At 43.9% G+C, this 12,523-nt stretch overlaps 1 protein-coding gene and 1 non-coding gene across 2 annotated transcripts in view; both read right to left on the reverse strand.

Annotated features, from left to right (window-relative positions):
- LOC144670314 (histone H2B-like) overlaps positions 1 to 12,523 on the reverse strand; it is a 1,149,071-nt gene that overhangs the window by 879,282 nt on the left and 257,266 nt on the right. The gene's annotated exons all lie outside the window — the stretch shown is intronic.
- Positions 986 to 1,057, reverse strand: trnam-cau (transfer RNA methionine (anticodon CAU)). Its single transcript has one exon. It is a non-coding gene; the product is annotated as a tRNA-Met (tRNA).

Consider the following 12,523-nt stretch of genomic DNA (forward strand, 5'->3'; position numbering starts at 1 on the left):
CACTCCTTTAGACTCATCTCTGGTTTTTGTTACTTGTTCCTTTACCATTCCCTGTAGCCTTGCAGCACCAATTCCTTTGCCATTGAAACTCTCCTGCCCTCTACCCTGCAGACTGAACCACAAGACAAAAAGTTTTTACTAAATTCACTAAGGAGTAGCGAAGGAGAATTAATTAATAATCTGACAGTAAATGAGCCTCTAAAAATCTCACAATCTGTTAGAGGCAGGCTTTCAGTTCGAGGAGAATGGTCACACACATGCTACAGTTTTCATCTTAAGCAAGTCCGATAAGGAGGGAATGAGCGATAAACTGAACTCGTTAAAATTTGATCGGTGATTAACAGATAAAACCAGACAGGAAACAATCAGGCACTCAAAGAATTATTTAGCACAATATGTAGAATGCAAGCCCGAGGGAATGAAACTTCATGTTCTTGGTTCATGATGATTTGGGGGACAGAATTCCATGTTTTGAGTCAGCGATTAAGAAGGAACCTGTCTAAATATTGATTAACTGTGTCTTTGCCGTGATGCTGTCTCAGCAATGCTGATACTCTCGATGGGACGTGTCGAAGGGTGGACAATGTTGTCCAAATTAGCATGTGAATTACTGCAGGGTGTCCGGTAGATCGGACATACTGCAGCTTATACGTATAAAATTCTCTATATACATTTTTTCCATTTAAGGGAATAGCGTTTGCTCTTCAGGCAATAATAGCGTGTTAGAGAACAAGAGAAGGCCACTCGGACCATCATGCCTGTGTCAGCTCTTTGGGAGAAATGGGATGAAAGAAAATCTAGGCTTGCGTGTGTTTGCCGCATTTGCAGCTTGTGTGATTAAAAAACATGACAGAGATTTGTTACAGACTGAAGTGGTTACTGGAAGCGAGAAGCCGCTTAAAATTCTTGTGTACGGTAAAGAAATATCAGGTATATTTGTGGGGAGAGGCCAAATGTTTCTTTCTTCTTTTAATGAAAAGGTAAATAGCAGAGGATGGTTTCGATCCATCGACCTCTGGGTTATGGGCCCAGCACGCTTCCGCTGCACCACTCTGCTACCCATTGGGAGTTTCCTGTTACGTCTTGTTCCGTTCGAGCAACGTTCATTCCTGTTTAGTTCAACAAAAGTACACGTATTCGGAGGCTCCCCCTGGCGACTCAATTCCACTTTGTAACACTCCCAAGAATGTAACAGACAGAGGACGACACAGAAGAGCAGTAAGAGACTGTCCGCACACACGACGATAGGAAGGCAAAGGAGCATGGAGTGAATCACCATTAATGTAAAGGCGTTCTCTCTTGCATAAATATGTTCCACATTCGTAACGAATTTGCTGTTGCCTAAATTAGCTCCCTGTGCATCTGTACTCTTGTTGAAATGTGTTGCGGTGTTTTAAGTGCTTTCCCGTTTTTTAAAAATATCTTCCCTGCTGTGCATCTTTGCTGTCTGCTTGGAACTGTGTTTACTGCTGAGTTAGAATCCCACCACGGCAGATGGTGGAACTTGAATCAATAAAACATCTGGAATTAAAATTCTAATGATGACCATGAAACCATTGTCGATTGTCGTAAGTATCCATCTGGTTCACTAATGTCCTCTAGGGAAGGAAATCTACCGCCCTTAACTTATCTGGCCTACATTTGACTCCAGACCCACAGCAATGTGTTTGACTCTTAAATGCCTTCAGAACAAGGGCAATTAAGGTTGGGCAATAAATGCTGGCCGAGCCAGCGATGTCCACGTCCCATGGACAAATAGAAGAAAATAACTCTGCACTCTGCTGTTGAACTGTGCTCTCTGCTGCAGTTCTGTCCTGTCTGCTGTAGAACTGTGCTCTCTGCTGCAGTCCTGTCCTGTCTGATGTGGAACTGTGCTCTCTGCTGTGGAACTGTTAAGAGATATTCTCTGTTGTGTAAAATACTTTCCTGTCGTGCAAATCTGTTCCAGGCAGTGTAAACATGATCCCTCTTATACTTTTTTTTCTTCTCCATTCTGGAAAATGTGACCTGATCAGAAGGTGTCCCCTGTTGTCCGAAGATATTACCTGTTGTTCTTTGAAGACGTTTTCTGTGGGTAAATATTTTCTTCCTGGTCTCATAATGTCCCCCAGTCGTGTTAAGATGTCTCGTGTTATGTTTAGAATTTCCCATTTCCTATGTGAAAATCGTGATATGCCACAACTGGACAGTTGTCAAATCTAAATTGCATCAATTAGCCTCTGGTCGTGAATATGATTGTGGGATACATATCATATCCATCAAACTCTTACTGTATGTGAGCGAGATTTGTTCTGTATCTGTCAGTCACAGGTAGTGTCTCTGAGTGTAGGATTCATTCTGTATCTCAGTCTGTGGAACAGTTTGTGAGATAAAGGCAAAATACTGTGGATGCTCGAAATCTGAAACAAAAACAAAAATTGCTGGCCTGACAGCATTTACGGAGAGAAAGACAGAGTAACGTTTTGAGTCCATGTGACTGTTCTTCAGAGCTGAAGAAGAGTCAGACTGGCTCATAACGTGAACACTGTCTTTCTCTCCACAGATGCTGTCTAACCGACTGAGTCTTTCCAGTTTTTTATTTTCGTTTTGTTTTTGGACAGTTTGTGAGAGTGGGATTCCTTCTTTCTGGGTCAATGTCTGGTACTGTATGTGAGGGTGGGATTAATTCTGTATCAGTCATTGGCACAAAACGTCAATGTGTGAATCATTCTGTATTTATAAATTCTCATTACTGTTATGGAAAATGGGATTAATTCTGTATCTGAATGTCTCTGGTATTCTATGTGAACTTTGACAGCATTATTCAACACTCAGTTTCCCATACTTTGTGGGAGTTTGGAATTAATTCTGTTTCAGTGAGTGGTATTGTGTGGAAAGTATGATTCATTCTGTGTTGCTCAGTCCCCCATATCAATGGACTGGTCAGGTGCGCAGAAAAGTGGCAACTGGAATTCTACCTTGGGAAGTGTGAGGTGATGCACTTAGGGAGGTCAAACAAGGCAAAGAAAAACAAACTACACTGTTAATGGGAGAATGTTCAGAGTTGTATAGGAAGTGATGGAGTGAAAGTGAATGTCCACAGATCCTTGAATTATCAGCAGAGGTCGATAAGGTGGTTCAGGGGGCATGTAGAACAAATTCCTTTATTAGCTGACTGTAGAATATAAGAGCGGGGGGAGGGCGGGTAATGCTGGAACTGTATAAGTCATTAGGCCACAACTTGAGTACCGTGTGCCTTCTGGTCATCTTATTACAGAAAGGATGTAATTGCTCTGGAGAGAATACAGAGGAGATTTATTGGGATGTTGCCAGCACTGGAAAAATGAAGCAATGAGGATATGTCAGGTAGGCTGCAGTAGTTCTCCTTGGAACAGAGGAGGCTGAAAGGAGATTTAATTGAGATGTACATTATTGTGAGGGGCCTGAATAGAGCTATTGTGCAGGGCCTATTTACCTTCACAAAGAGGTCAGTGACCAGTGTGTACAGATTTAAAGTGATTCCTAGAAAGATTACAGAGGAGCTGAGGATGTCTTTTTCACTCAGAGGTTAGCCAGGGTCTGGAACTCACTGAACTGGTATCATGGACAGAAACTCTCAACTGATTGAAAAGGTGCCTGCATATGCTCCTCAAGTGCCATAACCTGCAAGACTATGGACCAAATGCTGGAAAGTGGGAGAATCATGATATATAAAAAAGTAAAGATGCTGTGAGGGAACGCATTTTATTTCTCTCAGCAGCAAATTGCTGTGATCCGGAATGTGTTGCCTGAAAGACTGGTTCAATCAGATTCAAAAGTAAATTTTAAAAGGGAATTGGACAAATACAGAAATGAAGATATTTTCAGTGTAAGCAGAGGAGTTGGACTGATTCGTTCCGAAAGAGGTGGCACAAATGCTATGAGACAAATATCACCGACTTCGCTAATATTATTCTTGAAATGGTGAACAATATAACCCAGAATTCCAGGCGTCTGGGAATACGCCCTAACTCCATCAGAAGGGTCTCACTGCGCAGCTGCGGGAAGGCCCAGCCACCGGAAAACGCCTGTTACGCGGAGCATGCGCAGTGCGGCACCAGGAAGCTGAATGTGGGTGATCTTCGTCTCATTAACACCGACTCTCAGCGCCGCCGCCGCGGGGACGGGGAGCGGGTCGGCGCCGTGAAGCCGATGGTGCAGCGCCTCCCCCATCCTCACCGCCGCTTCCCGGATTCTCCCGTTTGTACCGAGTCTTTGATGCGGTAACAGAGAGGGTTGGGGAGGGTGATGCTGTTCATGTGGTTTACATGGATTTCCAAAAGGCATTTGATAAAGTCTCACACAACAGACTTGTCAACAAAGTTACAGCTCATGGAATAAAAGGGACAGAGCAACATGGATATGGGATTGGCTGAGTGACAGGAAACAGAGGGTAGTGGTGAATGGTTGTTTTTCAGACTGGAGGAAGGTTTAAAGCGGAGTTCCGCAGGGGTCGGTGTGAGGACCCCGGCTCTTCCTGATATAAATGAATGGCCGACACATCGGTGTACAGAGCATCATTTCAAAATTTGCAGACTTCATGAAAGTTGGAGGTATTGTGAACAGTGAGGAAGGCTTTCAAAGCTTGCAGAGTGATCTGGACCAGCCTGAAAAATGGGCCAGAAAATGGCAGATGGAAATTAATGCGGAAAAGTGTGAGGTGTTACATTTTGGAAGGTCAAACCAAGGTATGACATACACAGTAAATGGTAGGACACTGAGGAGTGCGGAGGAACAAAGGGATCTGGGAGTTCAGATACATAATTCCCTGAAAGTGGCATCACAGGTAGACAAGGTTGTAAAGAAAGCTTTTGGCATACTGGTCTTCATAAATCAAAGTATTGAGTATAGGAGTTGGGATGTTATGGAGAGGTTGTATAAGACATTGGTGAGGCCAACTTTGGAGTATTGTGTGCAGTTCTGGTTGCCTAACTACAGGAAGGATATCAGTAAGATTGAGAGAGTGCAGAGAAGATTTACTAGGATGTTGCCGGATCTTAAGGAGTTGAGTTACAGGGAAAGATTAAACAGGTTAGGACTTTATTCCTTGGAGCGTAGAAGAAGGAGGGGAGATTTGATAGAAGTTTACAAAATTATGATGGGTATAGACAGAGTAAATGTGAGTAGGCTCTTTCCACTTAGATTAGGAGAGATACACACGAGAGGACATGGCTTTAGGGTGAAAGGGGAAGGTTTATGGGGGAATTTCTTCACTCAGAGAGTGGTGAGAGTGTGGAACGAGCTACCATCTGACGTGGTAAATGTGGGCTCACTCTTAAGTTTTAAGAATAAATTGGATAGATACATGGATGGGAGAGGTCTGGAAGGTTATGGACTAGGTGCAGGTCAATGAGACTAGCGGAATAATATTTCGGCACAGACTAGAAGGGCCGAATGGCCTGTTTTCTGTGCTGTAGTGTTCTATGGTTCTAAGATAGTGTTAAACCTCAACTGGACATAAGCGTAAAAACAGAAAATGCTGGAAAAACCTAGTTCTGATATCATAATCTGTGGAGTAAGAAACAGGGTTAACTTTTCAATTCTGTATGACCCTTCTTCAGAGCGAAAGATATAGACAGGATATAGGCAGGTTGGTGGAATGGGCAGACAAGTGACAGTGGTAAAAGTTTGGGATCAGAATGCCTTGGGGCCGACCCTGGGGAACGTGCACACTGTGTGCCTGGGAAAGTCAATGCATTGAATACAGCGGTTTCTCAGGCACAGAATTGGGGGAGTTGCAGCCACCATGAGCAGATGTCAGTAAGTGTTTTATTACAGGCTGATTGTCAGTGACCTGAAATGTTAACTCTGTATCTCTCTCCACAGATGCTGCCTACCTGCTGCATATTTGCAGAATTTCCTGTCTTTATTTAAGACTCCCAGCAGCCACATGATTTTGATGGTGAATTATTGCAGGTGTTTCTCACAAAACCAAGGCCAGAAACAAAAACTGACAAATCAGGCGTCCTTTTGCATCAGGGTGGATGTTGGTCATGGAAGTCGGTCTCTCGCTTTCTGTGAAGGTATGTTCTTGTTGGCTGACTTTCTACTGGGGTGTAGATGGAGGAGTAGTTGATGTGTTTAACCTTGAGTACTTTTGAGACCAGTAGAGCCTATCTATTTCTGATAAAAGGACACAAGCAAAAATCATTAGCTGTTTCCTGGACTGTAAGAGACAGATAGAAAGTAAATTCCACACTCTGATTTGGTGACAGAGAGTAACAGACTGAGTTAATTCCACCCAGAGTCATATACTGTAAGAGAGATTGACAGGTAGTTCATTCATAGAATCATAGAACGGTCACAGTCCAGGAGGTGGACATTCAGACTGTCATGTCTGTGCTGGCTATATTCATCTTGTGCCACTTCACCACCTTTTCCTGTAGCTCTGCACGTTTTTCCTTTTCAGTTAATCCAAATCTCTTTTGAAGACATTGTTTGAACCTGCCTCTATCACACTACATAAGAACGTAAGAAATAGGAGCAAGAGTTAGCCATTTGTCCGCCCTAGCCTTCGATGCCATTCAATAAGATTATGGATGATCTGATTGTGGCCTTTGTTATTCACAATAAGAGGTTGTGGTGGAAGAATTAATCCAGGCTGGTCTTTTTGTTCAAGCTGGTTTATTTTAAAGACAGCTCCTCAGAGCTACAGACTTCCAAGTAGCTTCCCCACAAAGTGTTTCAGCTGTATATTTTTATTCTGTTTAGCTGGGATAATCAATGACCACCACCTGTTTAACTAACAATAACAAGGCTTTTGTCATTCAAAAATCTGTCTAATTCAGCTTTGAATATATTCAATGACCCTGCATCCACTGCTGTCTGAGGTAGAGAATTTCAAAGATTAAAGATTCTTTGAGAGAAGAAATTTCTCCTCATCTTTGTCTTAAGAAGGAGACCCATCATTTTGAAACTGTGCCCCCGCCTTGTTCTAGATTCCCCCATGAGGGGAAACATCCTCTCAGCATCTTTCCCCCTCAGAACATTTTAAGATCTAATAAGATTACCTCTCATTATTCTAAACTTAAATGACTATTGGTCCAAACTGCTTAATGTTTCCTCAAGGAACAACCCCTCATCCCAGGAATAAGCCGAGTGAACCTTCTCTGAGCTACTTTTGTTTCGGAAAATTATACTTTATTCATAAAATATCTGAAAGAACATTACAAAACATTTCCAAATGGCCATCACAAAAAGTGCAATCATGTTCAACTTTTCCACATGGATCACGAGGAGCAATTAATACCAGCAATGAACATTACAGTATTTTCAATATGGTCATCACAGACAGTCAGACAGTGCAATGGTATTGGAGTTATCGATATACAACATGTTGCACACTGAAGTGCGTCAATATAATTGAGACACATGTAGCTTTCACTATATACATTCCTTGTGAGTCATACAGCCGAGGGGTCCATACAATTCCCAGCCCCTCGGTGCACTATGGCAGAAAGGTCTTAGACAGCGACCTTTCCCCATTGCGCCTTTGTGGTGGCTGCCCCAAGCTTTAGTGCATCCCTCAGTACGTAGTCCCGGACCTTGGAATGTGCCAGTCTGCAATGCTAGGTCAGTGACAACTCTTTGCACTGGAAGACCAACAAGTTTCGGGCAGACCAAAGGGCATCTTTCACCGAGTTGATGATCCTCCAGCTGCAGTTGATGTTTGTCTCGGTGTGTGTCCCTGGGAACAGCCCATAGAGCTCAGAGTCCTGTGTCACAGAACTGCTCAGGATGAACCTCGACAGAAACCACTGCATCTCTCCCCAGACTTTCCACAAAGGCACATTTCACAAGGAGGTGAACAATGGTCTCTTCCCCACTACAGCCACCTCAAGGGCAGCGTGCGGAGGGGGTGAGACTCCTGGTGTGTAGGAAGGATCTGATAGGAAGGGCCTTTCTCACCACCAGCCAAGCTATATCTTGGTGCTTGTTGGAAAGTTCTGGTGATGAGGCATTCTGCCAAATGACTTTGACAATCTGCTCGGGGAACCACCCAACAGGATCCACCATCTCCTTTTCCCGCAGGGACTCTAGGACATTACGTGCCAACCACTGTCTGAAGGACTTGTGGTCAAAAGTATTTCTCTGCATAAATTCTTCCACAAGGGGCAGGTGGTACTGCACGGTCCAACTACTTGGAGCGTTCCGCGGCAGCGTGGCCAGACCCATCCTTCGCGACACCGGGGACAGGTAGAACCTCAGCACGTAGTGACACTTGGTGTTTGCGAACCGGGGGTCTACGCACAGTTTGATGCAGCCACACACAAAGGTGGCCATCAGAATGATGGCGATGTTGGGCATATGTCCCTCCTTCAACAAGATGACCAAAACTGTACACAGTGTTCGAGCTGTAGTCTCACCAATGCCCTGTACAGTTGCACCAAGGCATCTCTGTTTTCATTCTCCATCGTCTTTGCAATAAAGACCAACAATCCATTTGCATTCCTAATTACTTGCTCGAGCTACATGTTAACTTTTGTGATTCATGTCCAGGATCTATCTGAACCACGGTATTTTGCAATCTCTTCACATTTATATAATAATCTGCTTTTCTATTTTTCCCCCCAAAGTGGAAATCCTCACATTTTCCGACAGTATAGTCCACGTGCCACATTTTTCCCACTGACTTAACATATCTATATTGTTTTGTAGATTCTGTGTCCTCCTCACAACTTCCTTTCCCACCTATCCATGTATTGTCAGCAACTTTGTCTAGTCTGTCCTTTCATCTGAGTCATTAATATAAATTGTAAATAGCTGAGAACCCAGCACTGATCCCTGTGACACTCTGCTAGTTGCAGTTTGTTAACCTGAAAGTGACCCACTTCCATAGAGTAACAGAGACTGACAGACAGAGAGTTAATTACACACACATTATTATAGATTGACAGAGAGTGAATTCCACACACTCAGAATAACTGTGATTGACAGAGTATTAATTCTGCACTCACACACAGTTACAGAGATTGACAGAATGTTCATGTCACACTGACACATAGTAACAGAGACAAAAAGATCTCGAGTTAATTCCACACTCTCACACAGTAACAGAGACCAACAGATACAGAAATAATTCCACACACACATAAAGTAATGGAGACTGATGGGGAGTTAATTGTGCACTCACATACAGTAACAGAGATGGAGGGAGAGTTAATTCCACACTCGCATGCACTAATAGAGGCTGACACATACAGAATTAATTCCACACTCAGACTGACTAATGGTCAATGACAGGTGGAAAGTTACTGTATTTCCGCCCTGAAACACAGTAACAGAGATTGATGGATAGAGAGTTAATCATGCACTCATGTACAGATGACAGATACTGGGGATTAGTTAATTCCACATTCGCATACAGTAGGAGAGATGGATAGATATAAAGTTAATTCCACCCACTCGTACAATAACAGTTACCTGGTTCACACTTGAAGAATTCATCTGACGTGCGTCATATGGCCTCTTCATTGTTTCATGAGATTTTCTATCTTCCTCATCATCCAAAGAGCCCTGGCTTTGGTTCCTCTCCATTTCCCCCTTATTGGAATGTACCTACTCTGTACCTGAAAAATCTCCTCCTGAAAGATCATCCATTGCTCTGTTACAGTTTTTCCTGTCAGTCTCTAGTTCCATTTCACCCTGGCTAAATCCCCTCTCCTCCCATTGAAGTTCGCTCCCTTCCAATCACTCTTACCCAAGGGTTCACGCACAGACACTTGGTTCACATGGCCAACCTTGGCCCACCTCATTCCCCAGCACCAGATCCAGCAATGCCTCCTTCCTAACTGGACTGAGAACATTCTGGTCGAGGAAGTTCTCCTGAACACATTTCATCAATCTCCAGACATCACCACTCTACAGTTCTTATCACTTTTAAAAATAAGGGGTTGCCCATTTATGACAGAGATGAGGAATTTTTTTTTCCAATCGGAAGCTATTTGAAACTTTGAAACTCTCTTCCTCAAAAGATGCTCAAAGCAGCGACTTTGAATATTTTTCAGGCAGAGATAGATCCTTGATAATCAAGGGGGTCAAAGCTTATCAGGGATAGGCACGGATGTGGAGTTGAGGTTACAATCAGATCAGCCATGACCTTATTGAATGGTGGAGCAGGCTGGAGGGGAGGAGTGGCCCTACTCCTCCTAATTTATATCTTCCTATGTTCTTATACATCTGTGATTTCCCTGCAGATGTGCTCCTCTATCTCCCTCTCTCTCACCTTTTTGGAGGCCAATTGAATATCCCCGTGAGTGTGATCATCCTCTTATTATTCCTCAGCTCCAATAAATGAATTCTGCCCTTGTCCTTTTGAGGATATTGTCTCTTACTAAGATTACAGTGACTTCCCTAATTAGTACTGCCATCCCACCTCCCTTTTCCCTTCTCTTTCTTTTCTGAACACTTTGCATCAGTGAAAATTAAGCACCCAGTCCTCACCATTTTTAAACCACGTTTTCATCATTGCCACGACATCATATTCCCACACGGCTATTTGTGCTTCTAGCTCATCAACATTATTCACCACACTTATGCGATAACACACATGTCCTTGTATCTCTCTTAGATTCCTTCTTCATCTACTCCTATCTTGTATGTTCCCACTTCTTCCACAGTTATTCCTCAGTTCTGCTTCTATATACTGATGCCCACCCTGTGCCTATTTAGTTCAAACCCTCCCGAATCACACAATTGACCGTCCCCATGAGGAAATTGGTCCCAGTCCTATTAAGGTGCAACCTGTTCCTTTTGAATAGGTGTTTCCTGCCCCAGAACTGGTCCCAATGTCCCAAGAATCTGAAACCCTCCCTCCTGCACCAGCCTCAAACCACATATCGACTCTCCCCATCTTCACATTTCTACTCTCTCTAGCACATGGCACTGGCAGTAATCCCGAAATTACTCCCTTTGAGGTCCTACTTTTTAACCACCTCCCTCGCTGCTGGAATTCTGACTGAGGGACCTCAATACCTGTCCTCCCTGTGTCATTGATACTGACGTGTACAACAACCTCTGGCTCACTCCCTTCCGCCTGCAGAATATTCTGTACCCTCCCCATGATGTCCTTTACCCTGGCACCAAGGGGACAGCACACCATGTGGAACTCTCAATGACAGTGACAGAAATGCCTGTCTGTCCCCCTGACTATGAAATCTCCAACAATGACTGCATTTCTACTCTTTGCTGTTCCCTTCTGTGCAGTTTCTTGCCCATTGATGCCAAGGTCTGGACTGCACTCCTTCAGGGTGTCACCATTCCCAGCAGTCTCCAGTGCTGAGTACCAGTTTGACAGTGGCACACACCCTGAAGACTCCTGCATTTCCTGCCTCTTCCTACTCTTCCGGATGGCCACCCGTCTACTATCCTGACCCCTCTCTCTCTCCCTTTGAGGTGTTCAGCTCCTGGAATGTACGATCCAGCGATCTCTCATCCTCCCTGATTCTCCACAGTGACTCCAGCTGCCCCTCAAGGTCGGAAATCCTGAGCTCGAGCTCAAGCAGCTGGAGACACTTCCTATACATGTGGCCCCCAAGACACATGAAGTGTCCTGAGGTTCCCACATGGGGCAGTAACTGCAAACAACAGGTCGCAGCTGCCCATCCATGATCGAAAACAAACCTCTACTCCCTCTTTTAGAATCCAGTTTGTACCTTGTTTAAATTGTTAATTATATTAAAAACCTCAAGACCTGTTCTTCACTAATATTCTTATAATTGCCCTGATCGAAATGTTTAATTTTCCAGCTCCTCGTTTAATCAATGCCTCATTTAGAGAAATCTGCAGAAACCAACCAGCTCCCTTCTTTCCCCTGATATCATGCTTTGACTATTTTTATAAACATGGCCGGTTTGCTCCAACCCCTCCCTCACAGCTCTTTATCCTCCCCACCGCTTTCACTCTTCTCTCCTTCTCTCTCTCACTGCTGCTCTCGGGCTGCTCTGCCGCTGCTCTTCATCCACCCTCCAGCCTCACTCAGCTCTCACCCTCACTCTCAACTCCTCCACAGTCCCACGTTTCTGACTGTTTAGGAAATTCTCTGATCTTTCTTTGCTACAAGATGGGTGACCTCACACTTCCCCATGTTGACCACCATCGGCCACAGTTTTGTTCACTCACTGAACCTGTCAATGATGCTTTGAAACTTGCTGCTGCTGCCTACACTACTAACCATGTCACCTAACCTAATGCCATCAGCAAACTTGGATATAGGCTGGAAGTATTTCAAATTGAAGAGCTCTGGGAATGCAAACACAACAGCCAGCTGACGTGACAGAGAATCAGTTCTGTATAAATCTCTCCACGCTGAAAAACAGCCATTCACCACTACTTTGTCCTTTCTGTCCCTTATTCAATTTTGCATCCATGTTGCACCTGCCCCTTTAGTCCCATCTGCTTGAATTTTACTAACAAGTCTTTTTCAAACCTCTTTGGAAGTCCTAACAAACACCATCAACCTTACTACCCTGGGCAATGTTCTTTGAAACTTCATCAAAGAACTTCA

The sequence above is a fragment of the Cetorhinus maximus genome, chromosome 31 (genome assembly GCF_964194155.1).
Source record: "Cetorhinus maximus chromosome 31, sCetMax3.hap1.1, whole genome shotgun sequence".
NCBI lineage: Eukaryota > Metazoa > Chordata > Chondrichthyes > Lamniformes > Cetorhinidae > Cetorhinus > Cetorhinus maximus.